Genomic DNA, 6088 nt, shown 5'->3' on the forward strand with positions numbered 1-6088 from the left:
ATTCCAGTGAAGATGAATGCACCTCACATCATATCATTAACTGCAAAATCTCAAAACAAAAATGATACTATAAAATATTAAAGTACACTATTCTAACTTTTGCAATAAATAAAAAAGTTTTAAAAGGTAAAAGTAGCCCACACTGGCACCATTTTTGCACAATTTTTGCACAGCCCAGTGTAGGTGATCCTAATCCAAATCCTTGTCTTCTCCATCTTTATGCTTATAGCGTATTCATAAATTAAAAAATCACATATATACCTTATATTAAAAATGAAATAAATCACATTAGGACATATAGACAACTGGAAATAAATACTATTATGATGAAAAATACATAGATTGCATGTTCTTATGAGAAAAACATCCTCTCATAAGCAAAGTCAAATGATTATCTTTATCGAGAAAGATAGAGATCTACTATTATGATGAAAAATACATAGATTGCATGTTCTTATGAGAAAAACATCCTCTCATAAGCAAAGTCAAATGATTATCTTTATCGAGAAAGATAGAGATCTTATTTTTAATCTCAAAATTTGAAATTTAATGTTAAATTTATTATTTGGTGAAAGTATGATTAATTATGACTTAAATTCAAACTACCTTGTTTTCTTAATGGTGAAACCTTATTAATTCTCCCAACCATAGAATAATTTAGCAGATTGTAATAACAGAAGCATCAGATAAGTAAATAAATAAAAGCACTAAGCATTTGAAAAATACATAATTACGGAGAAGTCATTATTACATATTCACTCTAATTTGAGAAATCGGAATACAACATATTATTTAAAATCAGGTGATATGGTCAACATTTCGATTCACACCCTGAAAAATAATTTTGAAATAAATGTTAGAATGTATGTATCAACACAATATTTTTTTTTAAATAAGAACAATTGAAAACAACTCACCAATTTTTAGTAAATTGCGTTGTATAAGATGAACGTGGCCACCTCATTCATCGACCTCATAGTTTTTCGGACGCTTTGGTGCATATAAAACTGAAATTGAAAAATAATATTTTATTTTATTAGGAAAATGAAATAATTGAACATGAGTAAAAATAAATAGCAAACTGAAGAAAATCATAACAACCCGTGCAGTGCAAAAACTGTGCCGTTTTTGTGCAGGTTTTTTCAGTTTCCTAAAACAATTATTTTATTATTATAAATTAAATATATGTTGTGCGATCCATTACCTTCTCCATCTTCTGCGACCCAGTACGCTCGCGAAGCTGGACTTTGCGAGTGCCTTCTGATCGTTGTGCAATCAGAAGGTTGCTTTTGTCATCGATATTGGGGTAAACTTCTCCCACAACGGGAGAGAGCTCCCCGATTTGTTGGCGATCAGTTTCCTTTGCCCTTATCTTCCTCTTCCCGTCATCCTCAAAAGGAGTTAAAACATAGAAAATATAGTTTTCAGTGCTAACCTATAATGATAGAAGCAAAGCTATGTTAGAATAGTTGGTATTCAAGCACAATTAAATATTTTGTATTCATAACTATATAACTATGTATATATACATCTTTCATTACCAACACATTTTTGCACAAAGCTGTACAGTAAAAGACTCGACAAGTATACATCTTACTTTCCATTCTTGTTGCTCTTCTAAGAGTTTGTTCCCTTCTTGTAACATCTTCTTCCTGTAGTAAAAAAAATAAGTAAATGTAATATTAGTTATATATACAATTTTGTTTATGTAGAAGCTAAAAAATGAAATTTAATTGAATAATAAGTTTATGTGATAATTAAACAGCCAGATCTGGTTCTGCTATTTCAGGTATAAACATTATTAATGCCAAGATAGGTATGTGACCTGTAAATCATAATGACTTGCATTATTTTTACTAACTATTAATTACAACGGCCTTATGTATATTAAAAATAACAAGATAAGAATGTACACACTAACTACGGATTAATTAATCATACATGAATTAATAACTGAAAAAAGATAAATACATAAATATTCCTAGTGAAACCCTGAAAATTAAACCAACACACAAGAAATTAAAAATCCCAAAGAATCTAGCGACTGAAAATGAGACACAAAACTTCGAACACATCGAATCTCAAGTCTTTTTCCCGCGGGAAAGAAGTTTGATTTCTTGATCTCTCTGCTTACAGAGACCTTCGCCTCTTCAACGTTATAACCATGAAAAAATATTATAAATAAGCTAAGAATAAGTGAATTAATCTAACAAATGGAAGCCTTGAATTTAGAGGCACAGTAATGAGGACACCGTTGACCCTAAAGCATCGGTACTGCTCATCCCATTTCCACTCCAATTGTTGAATCTGCAAAATCAGATCCAAACATAAACATCATGAGAGAGAGAGATGCATACATTTACATTGGAGTTGGATGTAGAGGGCATTTGCTTGAAGAAATTGATCTGAGAGAATGAAGCTAAGGAGACTGAAACTAAGTGTTGAAACTAAGTGCTGAGAGAGAGTGAGAGAGATGAGTGAAATGTTGAACCTTGAGATCACTATTTATAGATGGGCCTTTGCCCTAAGAATTTATTTTCGCAGTACTCAAAATAAGTTGTAAAAGTAGCTTTTTTTCTTGGTATTTCAACGGTTTCTCTTTATGCTTGAAAAGAATTGTGACTCAACCATGGATTGCATGTTGAGATGATAAAACCAATCCTTAGACACAAAGTCAAATGATTCTCTTTTATATACAGAGAGAGACGGATTTTATTTTTCATCCTAGATTTTGAAATTTAATTTTAAATTTATTATTTGGTGAGAGTGTAATTAATTAGGACCTGAATTTGAACTTAGCTTGTTTGCTGAAATCTTATTAAGTGACTTATTAAGTGATTTGTGTATTTTGATTCTTTATAACTTTAAATTACAGATATAAGTTTTTTGCAATTAATGATATGAGGATGAAAAGAGTCAAAATCTCAAAACAAAAATGATAAAAAATATTAAAGTACACGATTCTAACTTTTGCAATTAAAAAGTTTTAAAAAGTAAAAATAGCCCATACTGGCACAATTTTTGCACAATTTTTGCACAGCCAAGTGTAGGTGAGGATCCTAGTGTGAATCCTTGTCTTCTCCATCTTCATGCTATATATAGTGTATTTAAAATTTTTAAAAATCACATTTATGTATACCTTATATAAAAATGAAATAAATACTACTGTGATGTAAAATACATAGATTGCATGTTATGAGAAAAACATCCTCTCATAAGCAGAGTCAAATAAATGATTCTCTTTATTGAGAAAGATAGACATCTTATTTTTTTTTATCTCAAATTTTGAAATTAATGTTAAATTTATTATTCGGTAAAAGTGTAATTAGTTATGATTAAACTAACTTGTTTTCATAATGGTGAAACTATATTAATTCAATCCCAACCCATAGAATAATTTAGCAGATTGTAATGACAGATAAGTAAATAAATAAAAGCACTAAGGATTTAAAAAATTCATAATTACGGAGAAGTCATTATTGCATATATTCACTCTAATTTGAGAAATCGGAATACAACATATTATTTAAAATCAGGTCAGCATTCCGATTCATACCGTGAAAAATAATTTTGAAATAAATGTTAGATATCAAAACAAGAATTTTTTTTAATATAAGAAGAATTGAAAATAACTCACCAAATTTTAGTAAATTGCGTTGTATAAGATGAATGTGGCCACCTCATTCATCGACCTCATAGTTTTTTGGACGCTTTGGTGCATATAAAACTGAAATTGAAAAATAATATTTTAATTTTTTAGGAAAATGAAATAATTAAACATGAGTAAAAATAAATAGCAAACTGAAGAAAATCATAGCAACCCATGCAGTGCAAAAACTGTGTCATTTTGTGCAGTTCTTTTTTTTTCATTTTTCTAAAACAATTTTTTTATTATTTTAAATTAAGAATATGTTGTGCGATCCATTACCCTTTCCATCTCCTGCGACCCCGTACGCTCGCGAAGCTGGACTTTGCGAGTGCCTTCTGATCGTTGTGCGATCAGAAGGTTGCTTTTGTCATCGATATTGGGGTAAACTTCTCCCACAACGGGAGAGAGCTCCCCGATTTGTTGGCGATCAGTTTCCTTAGCCCTTATCTTCCTCTTCCCGTCCGTCTCAAAAGGAGTTAAAACATAGAAGATATAGTTTTCTATGCTAACCTATAATGATAGAAGCAAAGTTATGTTAGAATATTTGGTATTCAAGCAAAATAAAATATTTTGTATTGATAACTATGTATATGTACCTCTTTCATTACCAACACATTTTTGCATAAAGCCGCACAGTAAAAGACTCGACAATTATAAAGCTTACTTTCCACTCTCGTTGCTCTTCTTAGAGTTCGTTCCTTTCTTGTAACATCCTGTAGTAGTAAAATAAGTAAATGTAAGAAAATATATTAGTTATATATACAATTTTGTTCATGTAGAAGCTAACCATTTCCACAAAAATGAAATTTAATTGAATAAAAAGTTTATGCGATGATTAAATAGCCAGATCTGATTTTGCTATTTCAGGTATAAACATTATTAAAGCCAAGATAGGTATGTGACCTGCAATCATAATGATTTTTATTAAATATTAATTATAACGGCCTTATGTATAATAAAAATAACATGATAAGAATGTATACACCAAGGATTAATTAATCATACATTTAATTAATAACGCAAAAAAGATAAATACATAAAAAATCCTAGTGAAACCCTAAAAATTATACCAACACACAAGAAATTAAAAATCAAGGAAAATAATAAAAACCAAAGAATCTAGGGACTTAAAATGAGACACAAAACTTCGAACACATCGAATCTCATGTCTCTTTCCCGCGGGAAAGAAGTTCGATTTGTAGATCTCTCTGCTTACAGAGACCTTCGCCTCTTCGATGTTATAACCATGAAAATAAATACTATAAATAAGCTAAGAATGAGTGAATTAAACTAACAAATGGAATGACTCAACTTATTTTTAACACAAGTATACCCGCAAGTGTACGGGGCTAATGTAGCAAATAGTAAGCAAAGAGTATCGTATCCACAGAGACAATGAGTGTCACCCTAATTACCACAAACCAACCTTAACTACTATCTAGATGAAGCGGAATTTTGGTTTTTCTAAATCTATTTAAAAGCAAGGTGAAAACAATTAAAAACAAATAGAGAACTAGAGCAAATAAGAGAAAACGGATGTAGATCAAGGATGAGGAAGGTAGAATCCTACGGGATCGATAACAACTATCCTATGCTCAACTAATTTCCAAACTATGCCAACAAAGGGTCTCAATGGTTATTAAGCTATCACTAAGGTAAAACTATATCTTTTCTCAAAACATACAATTTGTAGATTGCTACCTAGAACCGAAGTGTCCTTCCTAGAACTAAGGTAACAACTCCTAAAAGCTCCTAAGATACTTAGCTTCATTCAAAGGCTCAAATCTGTCGATTATATTGGCAAAGACGTCAACTTCTCTTCTTTCAAATTAAACTACTCACTTCCCAGGTATTGTAGTAAAATCCACATGCATTTATAAGGTTATCAATCAAATAAATGTATAAGCACAAGAGGAGTCAAAATAACCACATGAGCCAAGGCATAGGAAAAGAAAATCAATCAAACATAAGAATCATTGTATCTCCCCCGTAGAACTCTACGAAGGGTTTAGCTACTCATGTTCAACACAAAAGTCAAAGAAATATTCAAAGAAATATTCAAAAACATTGTTTGAATAAGAATAAAACTAAAAGTAGAAACTCCTAGAATTGGATTGGGCGGATTGGAGGTCTCGTCTTCAATCTTGCGATGAATACTCATCCTCTGCTCGTTCTTCTCTTCTTCCTAGGTGGAAAAGTGGTATTTTTGGGGTAGGAGGCGTGTAAGTTGTTGTTGGAGGCGTTTCCTAGGCATATATATACCTAGGGTTGACTTTGGGACCGAAATAAATTGTCGGACGAAGCTGGCGGGTCGCCAGGTTGGGTGTGCGTCGAAGCTGGCGAGTCGCCAGCTGCTTACGGCATTTTTCTCGTCTTTTGCTGGCGGGTCGCCAGGTTCGTTTGCATGCGAACCTGGCGGGTCGCCAGCTATGTCACTGC

The 6088-nt window shown here is 31.8% G+C and overlaps 1 long non-coding RNA gene across 1 annotated transcript; it reads right to left on the minus strand.

Moving 5' to 3' along the window:
* Nucleotides 1-735: 735 nt before the first annotated feature.
* Nucleotides 736-1392, minus strand: LOC125219315. Its single transcript, XR_007176112.1, has 3 exons — nt 1205-1392; nt 918-1007; nt 736-831 (listed from the first exon to the last, which is right to left on the minus strand). It is a non-coding gene; the product is annotated as an uncharacterized LOC125219315 (long non-coding RNA).
* Between the last annotated feature and the right edge of the window lie 4696 nt (nt 1393-6088).

The sequence above is a fragment of the Salvia hispanica genome, chromosome 4 (genome assembly GCF_023119035.1).
Source record: "Salvia hispanica cultivar TCC Black 2014 chromosome 4, UniMelb_Shisp_WGS_1.0, whole genome shotgun sequence".
Taxonomy (NCBI): domain Eukaryota; kingdom Viridiplantae; phylum Streptophyta; class Magnoliopsida; order Lamiales; family Lamiaceae; genus Salvia; species Salvia hispanica.